General features: G+C 44.4%; 1 protein-coding gene across 1 annotated transcript in view; it reads left to right on the top strand.

Moving 5' to 3' along the window:
• ADGRA2 (adhesion G protein-coupled receptor A2) overlaps positions 1-21538 on the top strand; it is a 503592-nt gene that overhangs the window by 98546 nt on the left and 383508 nt on the right. The gene's annotated exons all lie outside the window — the stretch shown is intronic.

Raw genomic sequence — 21538 nt, 5'->3', positions numbered from 1 at the left:
ATGTCCCAAAAAAGTGCTCAGATGCAAGGTCGCACTCCGCTGCAGCACAGGTGAGCAGCCTTTTATTTAAAAGTATGCCATTTCTCCCCCAGTTCGTAATCTTCAAGCCTTACGCGTTTCGAAGGTTTTGTCCTTCTCTTCAGAGGCTCCACACCCAGCAAGTCGTTCATCAACACTGCACCACCTGCTGCCTAATTTGAACTGCTCTGATGAGCCTTCAATGTGCTCGTCATTTCACTTCCATTTAGAATTGCAGTCTGGGTGATGTAGTTTATTTACTGACTCTTTTTTCCCTCCAATGGGTTACTTGCTGCGTGCACTTTTCAAATAATGTTTTTACCCTCCAATGGGTCTCAGAAAGGATTTTGCATACTCAACTGCAGCGCCATTATCGAGCGGGTTTAGTCCCCCCCGCCGGGTCCTCACTTACTTCAAGGATGGTGCGTGGCCTCCACGGCCGGAGCCGCCGTGATTTATGTCCCAAAAAAGTGCTCAGATGCAAGGTCGCACTCCGCTGCAGCACAGGTGAGCAGCCTTTTATTTAAAAGTATGCCATTTCTCCCCCAGTTCGTAATCTTCAAGCCTTACGCGTTTCGAAGGTTTTGTCCTTCTCTTCAGAGGCTCCACACCCAGCAAGTCGTTCATCAACACTGCACCACCTGCTGCCTAATTTGAACTGCTCTGATGAGCCTTCAATGTGCTCGTCATTTCACTTCCATTTAGAATTGCAGTCTGGGTGATGTAGTTTATTTACTGACTCTTTTTTCCCTCCAATGGGTTACTTGCTGCGTGCACTTTTCAAATAATGTTTTTACCCTCCAATGGGTCTCAGAAAGGATTTTGCATACTCAACTGCAGCGCCATTATCGAGCGGGTTTAGTCCCCCCCGCCGGGTCCTCACTTACTTCAAGGATGGTGCGTGGCCTCCACGGCCGGAGCCGCCGTGATTTATGTCCCAAAAAATATATATAAATTACGATTTTGCACGTAAGCAAAACCGCGCACTCAAGGAGATGCAGTCAAAGACATTTTATTACCGGCTAGCGTTATCCGGTAATAAAATTTCTTTGACTGCATCTCCTTGAGTGCGCGGTTTTGCTTACGTGCAAAATTGAAATTTGGATTGAAATCTACTCGGCTTTGGGTTTGCCGACCTGCCCCGCCACCTGACTATGGGAGGAGGTACCCGGAAGGACCCAGTTTGCCTTTTGTGATATATATATATATATATATATATATATATATATATATATATATATATATATATATATATATATATATATATATATATATATATATATATATATATACATTTATATATATATATACTTAGATATGAGGGCTTTCAGCCACCTCTCTTCATTCATTGGTCAGAGATGTTATTTCTTCTTTCTACTACAACATACCATATTGGTCAATGGGTCTGCCAACTTCATCCATTGGCTAATTTCCCTAATACTGATGGCATTCTCTAATTTCACTAGGAACACAACTGTACGCAAAGTAGTTCCTTTCAGTGTAGGGACTACTGTGAAAGTGTGAGCTTTTTTGAGAATTTTTTTTTTGTTGCTTTTAGCCAATGTTTGTTTTTTTAATATTGGTTGGGGCATGGCATTTCACCCGACAATAACAGTTTACAAAACCCATGACAAAAGAAAACAAAAACTGACAAGGCTAAAATGCTGGCAAAAACACCAGACCTATTTTTATTGTACTGGTGCAGTGTAAAGGGCGACAGAATGATAACATAAGCTTGTGTTTATTTTAAAATGTACTATTGCCATTGCTTGACATATATTTACAGGAGTGTCAAAACATATATGAAGTTGCACTCAAATGTTATCAGTGTTTTTTGCAAAACAAAATGGCGACTAAGACATGCTAGGTATGGTAGACGGATAGAGCTTTACCTATATCCTGTATGAGGACAAATAGCCTCTGAGCCTATCCCATGGAGAGATATCGTCTCCGCCCCCCCCATCAAGTTTCCAAAAGCGAATGCCCAGAACCAACATGGAAGGAGAAAAACAATTTCAGAAATGAAATTCAGACATGCCCCCTAAAGATATTTTCTATAAGGTGCTGTTCTGCTGTGCATCAGATTTTACACTACACTGAAGATGCACACCTTTATAAAGGTTTAGGCTTTCAAAAAACAAGCATCGGCAAAGCCAATACGTCGGACCGATGTGAGAGCTATTGACTATGTTATACAGCAGCACGGCTCCTGTGCAGCATGGCTGAATGAAAAAAAAGTGATATTGCACGGCCAGTGCTCAGCGCATCGTAGCGCTTTTTTTCATAGTGCTATAATGCAGCACAGTGCTATTTATTATTTTCAGCCATGCAACATGGCTAAAATGTATGGGAAAAGCGCTATGACGGTGGGTTGGAGAGGGTAAAGCAGCATGAAAAGGGAGGGAGTGATGGGGATAAAGCTGTACGAACAATGGGGATGGTGGGACGGGATAATACGGCACCAACAACGAGTGACAGGGTGGATAAAGCGACACAATCAACAGGTTAGTGGGGAAGGAATTAAAAAACAGGAACAACGAGTGGGTGGGGAAGAAGTAAAGGATCATGATCAATAATAAAGACACATACACCAAAGTAAAGAAACAGGAACAACATAAAGAAGCACGCACAGCCCTAAAATTCAGGGAAAGAAGCTTTCCATGAGTATACTGAGAGCTATCTGAGAGAAGTATAAAGATGGGTGTCTTGGTTAGCCCTTTGTGTCACTGAGCTGCTCGATGGGGAAAAGTCCTTACCAAGATGGCAGCTTTGTTCACTCTGGAAATAAGTCTTTTTTCAGGGCTGGGTTGCTTTGCAAGGAGTGCTATGCAGTCTATTTTGCGCAAACCCGTGATTCTGATGCTGCGCCTTTAACCGTGCTTTGCCATGTTCGGTATTTTAAGAATCAATGCTTTATATTTGCCTGAAACACAATATCAAAAGCATAGGGTTGTGCAGTTGTGTTAGATGCAGCTTTAAGGAAAGGCACTGCAGTATACAAAAAGGGGGCGGAACTACTACTGCTGATCCTCTTTGTGCCAAGTGATGTAAATGGGGTCAATATCCTTGCTAATTCACAAGGATTAAAATGACCAACATCATTGCAGGACTTCAGTTCCCAGAGTGTATTACAGATGGGGTGGACACTTTTTCATGTGCCTTAAGCTCTAACTCTACTGGTGGGTCACATGTCTCAGCATAAATGTTACTGCCGCCATTTTAAGTGGTGTTGGGTGACAGAGCGTGTGCGCATCAGAATATGTATTTTTACTGTCAAAATATTCCCCCGTTTTCGTGTTTGAAAAGAGCCTGCACAATAATCGGTATGTTTGTGTACTCTGCAAATTTATAGACTATGTACACCAGGAGAAAAACATGTTGACTGAATACATTTTCCCTATATGACAAGGACAGCACATATACTGACATATACTGACACAGCATACAGAAACAAGAAATGGTGAGTGTGGGAGAGATACATTAAATTAAATTCTTTATTTAATGGGGATATAGAAACATGGACAATGGAAACATACCTGAATCACAAATCTCTTTTCAGAATTAAAATGGGCTGAATTAAATACTCTAGTCCAGAAGGTGTTAAAACTGGGGGACTGGCCCCCCTGGGAGCCTCAAGTGATCCTGAGGGGGGGGGGGGGTAAGCTCTGTCCTAAAGAAGCATTAAGCTGCTCTGTAATGGGACATCACTAGCATCCTTTGTCATTTATATCCTGGCTGAGAGAAGGTGTCAAAACGGTAGGGACTCCAAATATTCTTCAACCCCCACCCCATTTCTAATAATCACACTATGGATACTTTTACAGGTTAGAAAAGCCTGCCTGACCAGAATAGTATGGCTGTCAACCATGTATTTGATTGCATTTTTAAAACGTTAACATTTGCAGTTTAATAGAATAATTGTGAACATTTTTGAGGAGGGTTATGTTTTTTTATTTTTCACAGGGTGGAGGCATGGCATAAAAATGTTGAAGATCACTGGTCTAGTCCCAGCATTTAGTGCACAAGTTATCTTTCAAAGTTGCTACCCTAATGATTGCAATGCTCCGACCACCAAATTATGTGAATTCCAGAAATGACTCCTTTATTGTTGGCCACGTCCTCGGCTTCTTATGCATATTTTGTGGAACATACTGCCAAAGTGCACTGCCAAACATTTGCAGCGTCTCATAAAAACCCCTCACAAGGTATGTAATGGATCTTGATGCTGTCCTTGATTTGGGGGGATTTCCTCCTCAAGCATACCTGAACATACAACATGCATTACATAGACAAGACATATATAGAGAAAATCATTAGCATGTAGCACAAGTCAAGGTAATTTGCCGTTTTATAAGTGCTTCGTGTGGAGGCTACAAACGGCAAAAGTGTAACAGTACTGGTGGTACTGTTAGTGGTAATACTCGGTTTCCAGATGTCGTGGTGATGCTAGGAAACGGATAGCTCACACACATTATGTGGAGAAGTGGGCGTAAGGACAAGAGTTCTCTTACGGTCCTGAGGAAAGCCAGAATTAAGAGAAGGCACTGGCTGAAACATGTCGACCAACACCGGATGCAGGAGGTCGTAATTCCGCCACCAAAACATCCAACTTGCCTTGTTTTTAACCGCTGATAGGGGCCCATTTATTAAAATTTAATTAGCCCTCGGGTATTGTGACTCCTGTCAAGCCGTTTTAATCTCGCTTCACCTTTTCACTACACTGCACTCTCAGTAAAATACCTGCTCTGCTGTAATCAGGCATTGAAGCACACCCGGGACACATTAAGTGTCACTGGGTGGGCCCGATGATGAAGCATACCACCAACCAGGTTGGTGGGTGAGGGCTTCATGAAGACACCAAACAGGTGCCACCTGACAAGATATTGCAGTGGATGTTATATCACACAAACTTTGGCCACACAGGCCAAGGTCACATTAGTCCACTATTTACTTCTGAAGGGCTATGAGAAGGGCAAGAAGTAAAAAACAAGCATTGACAGAGTCAATAGGTCTCACCTATTGAGATCTACTGGCTTTGTCAATATTTTTAAGACATGTTGCACAGCAGCATGAAATGTTGTGCAACATGGCTTAAAGTCAATAAAAAACATTATGGCACAGCCAGCATTGACTGTGTCATTGTGCTATTTTTTTGCAAAGCCATGTTGCACAGATGCCCACGTTGCTGAGCAAATGAGTTTAAAAAAAGAGGGTCAGGGAGCATCAAGTGTGGGGAGGGGAAGGAGCAGCAGTAACGGACAGACGAAGGATTGGGATATAATAAAAATAAAATGAGGATGGAGGGAGAAAGTACCAAATTGGGTAGTGGAAGTAGAATGGGGTGTAGGAAGGTAGATCCCTGACTATGGTTGCCCCCAACTTTTTGCCTGGTGTTTTGCTGGTTTTCTGACTTAGTTGACCTGGGGCCCTGCTATTCAGGACCCCAGGCCCACTGCTCTCTCTGTAAAATGGATTCCACGTACCTTAGGTACATATCTAATTGGATACTGAGTCACCTTATCAGACCCTGTACAGTATACCTTAGGTATCCAGGGCATAGGTTTACCCAGGGCCTACCAGGGGCTGAAGCATGTATTATGCCACCCCTGGCTGGCCATCCAAAACTGACACAACTGGCTGCTTGACAGCTGGGGCAAGGTGGTGTAATCACCCCTTGCTTTAGATATAGTATACCTATATCTAACCCTAAAATGGACACACAGATCTCCTATCAGTCACTCCTATGGCAGGCCTTAACAATCCTGAAGGCAGAGTGCTTGGAATCGTGTGAGATGGTGCTCTGGCATGAGCTGAGCCTGTCTGCGGCTTTCGGGATCTATCCCTTAGCCGTTTCCATGATAATGCATACCATATACTCTTAGGTGCATTATAATCCTCGCGGTTATATGCCAACTCTGGTATCGCTTTATCAAAACATGTCGAGTAAGGTGTCATACGAATTGGAATACTAACCCCTCGCCAATTCTGGCGACGGGGTTAGCATTCCACCCTTCTAGAGGGACACGACATGTATGTAACCTGTAACCCCGGTTAAAGTCAGACATAGCCTCAGCTCCACAAGATGGATGCTGCCACCGAGACACAAGTCTGCCCTCCTGCTGCTGGGAGTCCTCCCAGCACAGGAGGCAAGGTCAAAGGGTTTCCTGCCAGGGGCGGTGCCAGCACCGTCCCAGACAGGATTTTGTGTATTCTAGGTAGGCAGGGCTTTAGAGGAAGGTGACTGCAAGTGGCACCCCGGTGCTCACTGTGCATAGGCCGGCTGGAACCAGTTCCAGGGGCACTCCAGCCCCTGGTCTGGGGAAAGCCCGCCAAAGGAGAGGGGTGTAACCACCCCCCTCCTGGTCCCACCCATAGGGCAGGACTTAGTCGCGTGCCAGCCCCCTTTTTCAGGATAAAGGTAGGAACTGGCCCCCTTCCAAATTAGATCATCTTTGAATCCTGAACCGACTTTCCACGAAAGGAACTCAAGACTCTTCTCAAGATTTCTCCCTTGTGACTAAGGAGTAGTCACCCTGCAGCAGCAGGCACCATCCAAGCATCGCGGTCTGCTGTAAGTCTCTCCTCCAGATCAAGACTGCCCAGCTCGACGAGAACCGGCTTCCCTGGCACCTCTGACCTCTACCTGCATCATCAGCCCAGCTGAGATTCGTGGGTGTGACGAGACCTCGAGGGACCGGCCATCTTCAAGACTGCTCGACGCTTGCCCAGCACGACCACCGAGTGACCCTCGCCTAAGTGCTTTGGGGTCCGAGAAGCCCCAACCCTGAGCAGCTCAAGCACCAAAGTACAGCCCCCTTGCATCCACGAGATCTGCGTGGGGCCCTTCTGCTCTTTGCTGCTCACCGCGTTGTCCAGGCCACTTGCCCGTTGGCTAGTGGCCCTTCTGACGACGAACTACGATGACAACACCGCTGGTCTGGTTGCTCCAGACTGGCCCTTGCTTCCCTCCATCAGAGAAGCACCCTGGACCCTCCTGGTCCACTCAAGACGCCATTTTAGGTCCACCGCGTGGGCCTTGCATTTGCCAAGACTTGTTGCCCCAATCCTGGGTCCAGCGACATCGACAGCAAGAACCTTCGTGGGACAGCTCGCACCTCCATCCTGGTTGCCGACAACGCCTCCTGGTCCGAGAGACTGCAGAGCCCAGCAGCGCCCACTCACCTGACTGCGGTGACTTCGCCCGGTGCCATCCTGGTGCCCACCTAATCACTAGCTAGTGATTCAGAACTTGGTCCCCTCTGCTTTCAGGTCTTCTTCTTCCCTGATCCAGGCTTGGATCTCTTCGAACTTTTCTTCACTGGCCGCCTGCCAGCAACTTCTTCTTCAGGCTCCTGGTCCGTCAACGAGGGTTTCCGACGCAACTTGAACCCTATGCAGCCGCAGCCCCTGGGCTAGGTAAACTGAGTACTCCGGTGCTCCAGCATAGTCCAACACTCTAAGTGTTCGGATCCACTCCCGTTTTCGTCCCAGCTAGTCGGGTTCGCCCGAGAACAGTGACTTTGTAAATTCTAGCTTCCATAGACTTTGTCCCGCATCCCGCGTGAGAGTGCACACTCTGCACCCGAGTTCCCTAGGCCTCCTGCTGGTAATCTAAAGGTTCAGTAGTCTAGTCCTAGCGATCCCAAAGCCTATGAGAATAGTTACTTACCTGCTAGTAATTCGCATTCCACTTTTGTAGTATATGGTTTTTCGTGCCCCTCGGGCATTTGTGTAAATTGTGCGACTTTCAGTATTTTTGTAAGAGTTTTGTTGTGTGCTCAGCTCCCTGTCTCATAAAGAGCCAGGGTAGTCTTGTTATAAATAAATATACTTTTATTTTCATAACAACTTGTGTGGTGTCCTTTCACTTGGTGTTCAAGGGGTAAATGTGATGGTAAAACAGCTGGCTTAACACGCCCTCTAGAGTTTAGCCTAAAGACTGCACGTGTCCATGCTACTAGGATAGCTGGTCTATCAGGTTGACTTACAACCAAACATCAATAAGGGTTGTTTGGACTGATACAAAGTGTTCACTAGAATAGTGAACATTATATATCCGGCCAACTTCTCACATGGGGGATGAAGAAATAGTACCTCAATCACATCAGGAGCAGCGGATGGGCACTCATTAAGTCAAATCACTCTGTGCTTCGTCTGTGCTCAAAAGAGAGGAACAGAATTGACGCTTGGCCTGAGCTGGCAAATTAGCAGGCTTCAAAGAAAAGTGACACTGAAGCCAACAAATGGTTAACAATGGTTAACAATGCAGCTACAAGCTCTTAATTGTACACAATAGTGTCTCACAAGTGAGAGCGCATGCAGTGCATCTGCTGTCGCAAGCTCAACCTAAAAACAGAAGGTGAACAGGATTCTGAAAGCCCTTTTTAAGTCTGGTATAGACGGTACAACTGACAGAGGACCTACAGCTAACGATACACATAGAGTAGGCTCTGGGTCTACCCCTTTCAACCACTAGATTACTTTCACCTGCCTCTTTCAGCCATTGGCTGGAGACTTTGTCAATCATCCCTTGGCTTAGCCCAGTGCGGTATTCAACTCCCAAATAATGTCATTGGCTTTTTGGTTGTATCTTCTGCCTTCGCTCCAGTGCTTACATTAAACTGCATGAGGAAGTACTTTACAACTATAGTATTTTCTGTCTGCTGGCTCCTTCTGAAGTGACTTGTTCTAATGTGTTAATACTACAAGCTAGACATATTGGCTTTGCCAATGCTTATTATATTAATTTCGATTCTGTCTCTGTATTCATGAGCCAGTGACAGGCATAACAATGGGCATCTAATGGTGGCCCTGCTGTCCCTGGCTATCCTCAATGGATTCCTTTAGTAACTTCACAGTAATTGCCTGTACTTTATGAAAGAGGTGCGATGCACAACAGGTACACATGCACCTCCCGTTCAGGCAAACAGCTGCCCCTTAAGCACAGCTCGTGACTTGGCCATCATGATATCATGTTTGACCAGTACTGAAGCTCTCATTCCCACAGGTCCACAGGAAAAGCAGAACACATCTTTTATTTATTGTGAAAAACAAAGAGGTTGACATTTAAAAAAAATAATAGAGGCACAGTATCCAGTTTCATCGGTGTAGCGAAGCAAAGGATGCTTACTGCAGTGGTGGATAACCAAAAGTGATAATAGTTTTAATGCTTCACAGCTGAGAAAGAGCATGGCAGAAACATCTGTCTTCCGAGTATGAAATATGGCTGTAAAATACAAAGTGTTATGCTCCAACTGCAAAAACAAAAGCATCATAACTATCAATCAATCAATCAGGGTATTATAAGCCCGCTACTCACCTGTAGGGGTCTCAAGGCGCTGATGGGGGGGGGGGGATCCGCAGCTCTGTTTAGCTGAAGAGCCAGGTCTTGAGAGTCTTTCTGTAGGTGTTCAGGGAGGGGGCATCTGATGTCTGCCGGGAGCTCGTTCCAGGCCTTGGCCGCCATGTGGGAAAAGGATCTTCCGCCTGCTCTGGCTCTGTGCAAGGTCGGAAGATCTGTGGTTCCTATTGGGTATGTGGAAGTTGATTCTGTTGTTGAGGTATTCGGGTCCGGTGTTGTGCAGGCATTTGTAGACATGGGTGAGGATTTTGAAGGTGATTCTTTTCTCCACTGGGAGCCAGTGGAGTCTTCGTAGGTATTGGCTGATGTGTTTGTGCCAGGGGATGCCAAGGACGAGTCTGATGGCGGAGTTCTGTATTATCTGGAGTTTACGGAGTAGGGACTTTTTATGCCGGCGAAGAACGTGTTTCCATAGTCCAGTCTGCTGGTGATGAGTGCGTGGGTGACTGTCTTCCTTAACTCAGGGGGGATCCACTTGAAAGTCTCGCGGAGGTTGTTGAAGTAGCTGGAGGTGACGGCATTGACTTATTGGTTCATAGTGAGCGATGAGTTATTAAAACAGATGTGAAAAAGTAGTGTGAATACACAATGCAAAAAAGATTTAGGGGCCGATTACGGTGCTCCCAGGAAAGGCTCCGACCGTCGGTCAGAGCCTTTCCGGGCTGCATCTCGGTTTAATTTCCGACAGCCGCATTACAATGCTGGTGGTCGGAAATTAAACTGACCGGTCATTACCGCTGACTTCCGACGGGCTCAAGGAGCCCATTGACCAGTCGGAGGTCGGCCCATAATCCCAAAAGGCGGTCTTTCCACCCTTGAGATTACGATGCTCGGTTTCAGGCAGACTTTCCATGTTGGGATCTCCGACATGGAAAGCCTGTCCGGAGAGCAAGTATGGGGGGCCCTATCAGGGCCCCCATGCCTCTTTGGCCTCAAATTGTAGGCCGAGGGTCACCTATGGTGCCCCCTTATTAATCCCTGCACCCATGGTCGGCGCCTTTAGGTGCCTGCCACGGGTGCAGGGATTAATACCACCTCCCATTTCCCTATAGGAACATGTACTACAGTCAGTTTACGGCTGTAATACATGCTCCCATATTGAAATGTCGGAATACGACCGAACAGTGTTCGGTCGCATCCTAATCAGGAGGTCATCCCAGTTCCGAGACAGTGTCTGGCAAACGCAAGTCCGCCTGACATGGTAATAGGCCTCATAGTGTAACACTGTTTCTGTTAATCCACCGACACTTTGATGTTTACATTAACTCTCACCTTCACCTAGTTTGGTTGTGTGCACAGGGGTAAGATGCAGCTAGGCCCATCCACAAGAACATTGTAGGACTGTCCATTACAGGTTACTTTCAGGGCTCAAGTCCTAAAGAAAGACTCATTGCCTCCCCTCGCTTACTCCTTAGATGAGATTGCATCAGAGAAGCTAGCGCGTGAGCAGTGCTCTGAATGAGCTCCGATCTCGCCCCAGAGAGGCCAAAGAGTGAATGTGTGGCTCCATGTGCTCAAGTTATCGAGCTCCCGGTAAAATAAGTGGGGGGACGCCGTCCACCCGCGTGGTACCCCGACTCGAGCCCTGGTTACTTTATATCTTAACACATTTGGCACATTGTGGGTGAGGTTATTTCAGAGAACACTAGCTTGGTTACTATGTGTGCTTGTGCCTTGAGTTTGGTGTGTCATTCCAAAAGAAACAGCCTTTAGAAGAGCTGGGTGATGTGCAGATGCTCCTTAGCTGTTTTCCTTCCATGCCAGACATTTAGGTCTTGATTCCAAATGGAATATAAAATTCCGATCCTTGTGCGAACCAGTTTTCATGCAGGGATCGAAATTCCAAGAGTTGTGGTAATCACCACCCCCTACAATTTTCACCTGTGGAATTTCAGCATCGAAAACATGAGATAAAATCTGATATATTCTGAATTTTGAGTAAAAATCTGAAAATTCAGCGTATAATCCCCACTTTCATCAGGGAAACAGGATTTGACGTGTATTGCTCTAGGTAAATATACTGCACAAATTCACGGGTTGCAGTAAATGCCTCCTCCCCTTTAGATGGTTTTTTAGTGGCCTCAACGAGGTCCTAAGGAGAGTACTTTTAATTATGAAATTAATTCATAAAAATAATTAATTCAGGGAGAAAGTCTTAGCAGAATACCATATAGGTCAATTTTATTACAATGTTATACAAAATTTTTTAGTAATAACGATGATTACTCTCTTATCAGGTGCTCACATATGTGACAAAAGTGCTTAAAGTGACTTTAGTGAATATATTAAAAAAACAGTTATATACATTTATATGTAAAGGGTGATTCACTACACCGGCAGAATTAATTTCCTCGCCGCCTAGGAATTACAGTGAAGATACTTCTTTAAGGAAGCTCACGTCCTGATGATGATCTAAAATAAGCTAGATCGAAACGCCGTCGACAAACTCAAGGAAAACTCCCCTACTTTTCATTGTATATAATCTTTGTGGGAATAACCTTGTGGTGACATCTTTGTATATAAATGTATATAACTGTTTTTTTAATATATTCACTAAAGTCACTTTAAGCACTTTTGTCACATATGTGAGCACCTGATAAGAGAGTAATCATCGTTATTACTAAAAAAAAATGTGTATAACATTGTAATAAAATTGACCTATATGGTATTCTGCTAAGACTTTCTCCCTGAATTAATTATTTTTATGAATTAATTTCATAATTAAAAGTACTCTCCTTAGGACCTCGTTGAGGCCACTAAAAAACCATTGTAATTTTTGCAAATACTTTCACCCCAGGTTTTACTAATGGGGTACCCTTGTTTTCTTTAAATCCTCCCCTTTAGAGGCCTCGGATGCGTGGTTTCAATCACCGTTTTGCGCGCTCCGTTTTTTCCCGGACCCTCAAGACAGCAGCGCGTGATCTTTCAGTCTGACGTCCACAGTCGCCCTCTGGACTGTTCGTGACCGTTCCCGGAGTTTATGTACAATTCCTTCCTGGAATGGAATCTGAATTCCCATGGTACTATCAGTGCACGCCAAGGAACACCTGTTGCCATTCCAACTGATCACTCGGAATTTTCTTCATCAATCTAAATCTTTGGATTTAGATATCACAGTGGTGCAAATTACGAAGTTTACCAACATCTGCCCTCAACAGCTGCATCCATAATGACTCTGAATCTGCCCCAACCCAGCCAGGTTTTCACCGACATTTTCCCATTGGCTGGCCCGTCTCTGCTATGAGTGGAGGAATGTTTGCAGAAGTAGAGTCCAGACTCATGATATGTCGAGTGGGGCTTATTGTTCCCGCCTCTTCCTGCCCAAGGGACCAGGCGCTAAATTCCGTGGATGACAACCTTGGCCTGGCGCGTGCCTGCGGCCTGCGCGCGGAATTCTAGTCTCGCATACTTATGTAATTCTCCTGTCCTGCCCACGGGGTCCCGGTAATCCAGTCACGTGCCTCCGTGTCCATTCAGTGCCTCTCTCATGGGGGGATTCCCTCTGTCGAATGAGGGATAAAAGTGTCATTAGTCCCTAATCCTCTGCCTCCATAAAGCGCCGAGCAGACGTTACAAAGCGTTTAATTGCCTACTCTTTACGCGGACAAAGCACCGGCTAGAGTTAAGCGTGCCGAATGAGTTTAGACCCCTCGTGTATGCCCGAGGCGCTCGTCGGAGAATCCCTCCGGACAGAATAGGAAAAGGTTGCGTTCCCCGGGTAAGAGGACACAAACCGCCAATGGCTTCTAATCAGATTATCATTTCAGTGTAGCCTTTACCCCTTTCCACGGCGACCGAATGGTTTTCCAAACAGAAATCAACTGTGCCGACCCACGCCTGGTGTTCAAGGCCATTGCTAAGGGGAACGTGTAAAAATAAATTAACCAAGCATTGCCAAAGCCAACGAGTCTCTCCTCTGAGACATATTGGCTTTGACAACGGGTTTTAGCCATGATTTACAGCATCCCCGATACTTTGCAGCATGGATAAATAAGAAAATAAAAAAAGTCTACAATGCTGCCACTATCGTTATTTTGTAGGCTTGTGAAGGCCGTGCTTTCGCACACTTGCAAAATAAACCAGCTGTTTTTTTTCTTTTTATTTGTCTGAGTTGGATCGACAAATAAAAAGAAAAAAATGCATGGACGCGATTTTTTAAACGCGGGTGTGCAACATGAGGGACACGGAGGAAAGGAAGCAACATGGTGAGTAGCGGGTGAGGAGCAGAAACAATAGGCAAGATAGCAACATGGGGCCTTATTTATGAAAACTGTTGCATCGCTGATGAAATCAGCGATGCAACAGTTTCCACTGCAATCTCCTTGCGACGTGATGGATGTGTCATATTTATTTTATGACGTATCATGTCGCAAGGAGTTAAAGAAGCATCAGTATTTCTGTTGTATCTGTAGGTGCAGTAATGACTCATTGCTGGAGTGTGTCACAAAAGAGACGCAACTTCAAAAAAGTGGCCTTTCACATGGGGCAAGCCCCGTGTAAAAGGGCCTGCATCAGCCTTACGTCTGCTGTGAGGCAAGCGTAAGATTTTGATGGAGTGGCGTCCTAGAAGTTGTTCACTGCGCCACTTTTACGAGGATTTTGAAGTGGGAACACCCACCCTGCATACATTATTCCCGGGCGCAGGTATAATGTAGCACAGGGCTTTACAAAGTGACGCATCTGCTTAGATGCGTCACTTTGTAAAAAGGGTGAACTCGGTGCATTTGTTTATGCTGCCGCGCAAAAGTGTCGCAAGGCCTCATGAATAAGGCCCATGGAGTGGGTAGGGGAGAAGCACATGGCAAGAAAGCAACAAGGGTCAGCACAGGACAATGATTGCAACATGTAGGGGCGGGCAAAGCACATGAGTGACAGTGAGAAATAGGGAGCACAGGGCAAGATAAGTACTCGAGAGAGACAGCTAAAGAAACATGCACTCTTGAAAAGCAAGCAGTGGAAGCATGGAAGCCACCCAATCCAAAGAGATGGCAAAGAGGGGACTGTGGGAGGCCCATACATAAGATTGATAAGCAAGACAGAAATTAGAAGCAGGTAATGAGAGCCACAACAAAGCTAAGGAATGACAAGCAATGGAGCGGGCTACAACCCGCTACATGTTCTTGTTAGGCCCACAATATGTCTTTAACATCCAGATAGCTATGCTGCCTGATATGCTCAATCTAAAAATAAATAGGGCTTATTTGGGTACCCGACCATAGCCCTGTCTTGCCATCCATTTGAAGGCAGAGCTGACATTTTTCCCAAAGGCCAGTTCACAAGGCAGGACTGGCCGTACTGGGCATCAGCCATTTCCCCGGGAGGCTGGAGGGGGGGGATTGACTGTGGGCTGTGGGGGCTGGTTTTGTAGCAGTGCAGCAGTTTGAAAAGGACTGCACAGTTTCTTGTATAGTCAGCAGTTTTTGGGCAACAATAAAAGTGTCAAGTTACCTCTGGTCATTAATATAACTGCTGGAGAGATATGGGTGTTTTAGTCTAGTGGCAGCTTTGACTCATCTAAGGTAGCGCAGAGGGTTAATATGTGTGCGTAGCTCAGTGGTTACTGCTTTTGTCACAAAGATTCTTTTGTTGCTGTGCAATTCTTGAATTACAATCATAATCTAGCACAGTGAGCTGTGAACTGTCATCAAAGAGCTGCCTGCAAGCTGCATGGTATAGGTTAGAATGTTATGTGTTTTCCCAAGTCTTTCATTGTCCTGAAGTTGCTAAAAAACTGTTTGTTTGGATAGAAATACATTCTTATTAGTAAAGTCAGCCCTCACCACTGTGTTATGTTTTGAATCCTATTTTCTGCTTCCCCAGACCAAGCACTCTTAAAAAACGCCTACCAATATGGATGACGTGAATTCTACACCTTGTAGTCCCCTTTGTGTTATGTAACATTTTCTATACACTGATTTACACATGAAGTATTCATTGTCTCTGTATGTGTGCATGATGTATAGTGCTCCGACACCCTACTCTGGTATGATAGGTGTTATCAAACAAAATACATGTAAGAAAGGGGGTATGGAGAGATGAGAGGCACTGTTGGAAGGTGATAGTGCGGAAATCATTGAAGAGCCCCAACAAAGATTGTTGTATCCTGGTGCTCAGTAAGGTCATCATTTACTATGCTTTAAAGGTTAATAGAATTGAATAAATAATGACAAATGTGTTGCGGAATGCATCATTTTTTCTTGGGGGAGAACCCTCCCCAAAACCCCATTTTGTTATGGTCAAGCTTGCTGTTGCACTCGCTACGCACTGCACAGGGTCTGGTCTGCCAGGGCAGCGTTGGGTTTAAAAGTCCAGCCCTGCCAGTTGACCTCTCTACTTGTATTTCTACATATATATTGGCACTGTATAACAAATATCATCTATAAGTAAAGTGCATAGAATAAATAACCATGTCTTATGTTGTTACCAGAAACTGAGCCTTTTTACGTTTTCTAGCATCAGTTTCATCTGTTCCACGAGTCTCATGTGTTCCCCAAAAAATCATATCTATCTATCTATCTATCTATCTATCTATCTATCTATCTATCTATCTATCTGTCTATCTATATTCCTGCCTGCCCGCATGTAAATCTATACATATACATACAGAGGCTTTAGTGAGCCATGCTACTGTCTGTGCAAGTGCCATTCTCAGTTTCAATCCTCCCTCAACAGTAAACAATAAGGGTCAATGTGTGAGCCTACTTCAGCCATTGACTTCCATGTGACTGATAGTATTTTATTTGGTTCACTGAAAAAATATCGAAGTATAAAATATAGATGTTAAAAATATCGATAAAAAAATATAGAATGCAAACATATTGACTCCCTATACTTAAACAGGTAAGTACAAAAATATCGGGAAAGAAATATCGATGTAAAAAATAGTTGTACAAAATATCGATTTTTATATATACAAAATATAATAATAAACATTAAATATTACATTAATTTAAACAAAATAAAGTAGATTTAATATACATTTTAATAAATATAACAAATACACTTAATTAAAAAAAGTTAAAAACACGCATAATTATTAATATATATATATATATTTACTTTAAAACAATGAATAAACTATTAATTTTAATGTATTGTATAATTTTAAAACTATATAAACAATTTGAAATATATTTATATAAAAGAATATACCAATAACATAAAATCTAATAAAAAAAAATATTCTATTATAAATTAGAACATTAAACTATATACACATTTTTAAACTTAAATATCCCACTCCAGTCAGTGCAACAGTAAAGGAAACTGTTGGATAGTAAATACATCATTTACATTGTCAAGTGCCCCTAAGAGATTTAGGATTACCAGGTCACAAAGATTACAATCTGCCACAATAATAACCCCTAACCTCTATGGTAAAACCCCTGTATGTATGTTTGTATATGGTATTTGTATGGCGCAAACCTAGACAACATGCAGTGAAGTGCGGTATGTTGGTTAAAGACAAACATAAAATCTTTGAGTAATAGGAGAGGAAGCTTGGTTGAGATGGTTAACACATTGTGCTGTATTGTTCTTTAAAGAGGTGAGTGAAGCCTTCAACTTTTACTTTAGTTGGAGCAGCGTTGTGTGGTCCTGGTGGTAAGGGGGTGTTGTTCTAGTTCCTGGGTGCAATGATAGAAAAAGTCTGCTGCACTGTTTTTTTGTTCACACTTCTTAGCAATCTTTCCTTTTCTGGCGACATGCAGTTCCTGGTGGCAAATATTTTAAGGTACCTCTGTTTTCAAACTAATAGAAACATAAGAGGTGTATTTGTAGAGTGCAGGTTCACTTCAGGGGGTGTTTTGGAACAATTGATAGATATTCGACTCCCCAATGCAGCACCCCCAAAAAATAATGCTGAACATCAGTGGTTCAATAAAACTTGCTCCCCAAGCAAAGTGAACTTTTTCTGCCACCTTCCTTGGCAATGGGGACTACAAGCTGATTGCTGGTCAGATCTGTCACATTCTGCTTGTTGGTAGTCAACATTGACCTGCACAAAAACAATCCTGTGAGCCAATGTCCTCTTTCTATGTCTGCTGCAGCACTCTTAGAAAGAGGAAATGATGAGGAGAAATAAAAATATTTCACCCCGTTACGCCTCTCCTGGGAAGGCATATCATTTTGGCTCATTCCCAGGTCTACCAGTTCTGGTAAATCCGGAAATGTGTCAAAACACCATGGCCTTGGTGATTGTAACGCCTTCCCAGGTAGAGTAAGGCAACACAGCAATTTGCGCTGCGTTAGCTTACTCCAGATTTATGGAGCCACGCCAGTCTACGCAAAGTGGCTTTGCGTGGCTTCATAAATCTGACTTAACGTTTGTGGCGCTCTTGCACCACATAGCGTGGTGCAAGAGCAACACAAACTAGTTCATAAATAGGCCCCTTCACCATATGGGGTCGCACACTGCTAAAACACCAGCTGGATCGCCCCTAAGGACCATGGTAATTGTAGTTCCGTTTCCTACGATGCATCTTCTCTCGAAGTCTCAAGTATCTTCAAATCTTCGCCATCCCTGTGCATGTGTTTCGGGGTATTTACCCCTCATCAGCAGGGATTAGGCTATCTTCTGGGGTTGCTACGTGCCACCAAATAAATAGGCCCCTTAGTGTTGTCCTAGAGCCAGCCCTGCTGACATGCTGAATCTTGACTTTCAAATGGTTTGTACTTTATTCAGCTTCATGTATATATTGGTGTTATCTGTGCATGTGCTCAACTGTTTTGAAGAATGTTTATTGTGGTTGTGCAATGGAAATATTGTTTGATGACAATAGTAGAAATCCCCTTCAGCCCCTGTTCCCTCCCCACCTACCCCTCGATATACATAACCCAATGGCCAAAACCCTTATCCTGCAACTGGACCAGTAAAAATCCATTAAAACTTGTAAATTGATGTCTTCTCCTGGTTATAGATTCTCCTGTATATCGCTCATTTATACCCATGAACCAGAGATGTCTGACACCTGTGCCTGCCAGTCAGGCTCAAGGACCCTTGGCCGCCCCCTAGGGCATATCCCCAGGAAAGTCAACAAGGGGTCAGACATGAGGGGCTCAAGTATGTTAAATGTGTTTTCTTTAAACATTGAGCTTGACAGATGATGTTAGCCGCTTTCTCAACTCCCTCTCTTTTTCTTTTTTTGGGTCAAGGGTGAAGGGTTGTAGAATTTCATCCTATGACCTAAGCCAGCTGCAGAGACTGTATTTTATCTCGGAAGTGTTTCAGCAAAGTTCTACTTCACTAACATATTTTGCCTCAATATACAAAAGTTGAAGTTTTTTCCATGGTGTTTTAAGACCTTTTTGGAGTGCAGTTAATAAATCAGTTGCACTGTTGTGTAGGTACACAGAGAAATTCCCAAAGGCCTGTGGCCATATGTGCCAATAGGGCTAGCGTAGCCAGGCACGTGTGAGCAGAAAATAGTTCGCAGAAGATGGTTCCAGTAGAAAATGTGTAGAAAGAATTTTTTTGTACACACGCCAGTCACCTAACAGATACAACGATTGGCTTTTGAAAGTTCATTCAGTTTTCAACCAAGATAATAAACAAAAGTGCATTTCACATCATTTACATGCGATTTTGCATAATTTTCCAGACATGATTTTGCGTAATTTCAGAGGAAAAAAAAATAACACAATTGTGAACAGCGACAGTCAATATATATGCACATACAAGAGACCTTTTTCAACCTCTCGTGCTAAAGTGCTCAAATCCAGTCCTTTCCTATGTGTTTAGCATTTTACTATTGAGGTATTCTTTTTCCTGCTTTAACAAAGGCAACACCAGGCGAGGTTTAAATAGTCGATTCTGACGTGTGCTGCGGTGGGGCACCGCCCAGGTACAGCCGCGGCCTATTTTTAGAAAACGTTCTCGGTACGTTAAAGCAATATCCTGCTCACACCGCCCTTTATGTGAACCATTCAGTAAAACCTGAGCAGAGGGGGTTAAATTAGGGACGTCCTACAAAATTGCGTTTCATAAACATGCACCTAGGCGTGTTAACCCCTTCAGTGCTGATGACAAAGCCAGCTCGTCATGGGCGTTACCTGCGCTACGCGGATGACGAGCTGGCTTTGTCATAAACAAGCCATTTTTTTTTCAGCGCACAGCGGGAAAACGCGGTAGAGCGGTAGGGGTTAATATGGGCCATGGGTACTGTTGTGCTGTGGGCCCTGGCCCAAATACTAGACTAATAACGCACACAGAGGCATGCTTAGGGTGTTGGTAACTGGCCACGAGCATGTACACCTGGGCCCTTTTATTAACAGGCTCACGTCACTCGTGACGCCTGTGAGGGATGCGTGTGCGGGTGCAAGTGTGCCCACTCCCATAGGGGGAGTGGCTAAAACTCTGTGTCTGTCGAGAGACTAGAACGTGTCTTGCAGGGCACAACAGGTACATCCGCAGTGGAAGGAAGAGGGCTGAAAAAGCAAAACCTACGACTGAAGTGGTGAATGGAATGTTCGAAACAAGATGGAGGAATCCAAGGCCCATCGACTGATGCTCAGGGACTACATGGAGTTTCAGGGCTACAAGTGAGACTTGTATAAGGGCAGGTAGAAGTGCTTAAGTCATGAGAGGTTAGGGTTAGTATGGGACCCACACAGGGCCGGACTGGAAACCAAAACCGGCACTGGCAAAGTACTCGTCCGGCCCCCCCAGGGGGTGGGGGTGCGGTCGAACTATGTGTGAGGGCCAGTTTTGGCCACTTTTTTTTTTACAAGGGCTGATATTGCAGCTATGCTGCAAAAACGGTCCTGTAACAAAACCGGCCCCCACCCTGGCGGCCCACCATGAAAATGCCTGGTGCCCGCTATGGCCAGTCCGGCCCTGGACCCAGACGCATTTGAAGAGAAGGCCACTGACTGGTTAGTGCTCCGTGGCGCATTGGACTAATGTCCCAAGGATCAATAGATGAGGTCATGGCATGGCTGCGTAAAGCGATAGCAGAGGGCGAACTGGAGGTGCAGAGACGATGGTTCCCACCCAGGACCTACTGCCTAGCCTGATTTTCATGTGAACCCATAATAGATTTAGGAGGCATTCCTCCTCTCTGACTGTCAACTGCTCAAGAAATAATGTATGACACATTAGTGTATTTACCACTGGGTATAGGTGATACCATCATCGGCCAGCCTGGATCGGTGGTAGGGTGGCACGGGCGGGAGGCCGTGGGGGTAGCGGGCATTAAAAAAGAAAGAAAAATAAAAAACGTACCTTCTCACTGCTTCCTCGTCGCGTCTATCCTCTGCAGACCTACGGACAGGGATAGTTGCCATGCTCCTGTACAGATCAGTGCCAAACATAGACATTTCTTCCAAGTGGGTAAGGGTCTCAAAGTAGGCAAACTAGATTAACACAAATGAGGCACTGCTGGGATTGTGCATATACTTTGCGCACACCTCTTGACTTCGGTGAGTGTGTTCAAACCTGGTTTGCGGGGAGATGAAGAAATTTGTAAAGAATTTTGGGGATGTTCCAAAAGTATTTAACTTGCAGAGTGGCATGTATGTGTCAACATTGGAAGTTAATTGAATGGAAAAATGGGGTTGGGCATGTGAAAACTTTGATACCCACAGTATGTAAGGCCATACATTGTTTATTTTTTTTAAATATTGTTGCTAATCCATTTTATATAGATACATGCAGGAGCAAGAAAGCAGTCAAGAAACTAAGTGTGCCATCGCATTAAGGATATGGTTGTGTGCAGGCAGAGAAAAGGCCATGTGCAGTCAATTGGATTGCTCCTGTGGTGAGGTTGAATTATATTTTTTCAGGGATAGTTGGCATACAATGTGGTCTGTTGATAACTATGATTAATGAACTTGGAAGTTTCTGGGAGTAGACAGACCAACTGACTATACTTGCGTATTGGATGACTGTTCGTCAAAAGAAGGCTTTTTCTTTTTGCCAAAACGTTCACCAGAATCAGTTTTTTTATTAGCTCGAAGGGCATTGGCTATAGCGAGATGAGTCAAGAGAATGAAGCGGTAGCCATGTTCGTGGAAGAAAGGTTGGTTCGCAGCCCACTGGGCACATAGAGAGCTTGAGGTCAAATTGTTAGAAGGTGTTGGCCAGGAACCTTTATGGATCTTGAGAGTCAGATAACACCATGGACCTGTCAAATCCAGTGTGACAGTAGAGTCTGTGGAGGA

This window comes from Lissotriton helveticus, chromosome 11 (genome assembly GCF_964261635.1).
Source record: "Lissotriton helveticus chromosome 11, aLisHel1.1, whole genome shotgun sequence".
Lineage (NCBI taxonomy): Eukaryota > Metazoa > Chordata > Amphibia > Caudata > Salamandridae > Lissotriton > Lissotriton helveticus.
Note: the sequence above shows the minus strand (reverse complement) of the source record. Positions and strands in the feature narration are given on the sequence as shown.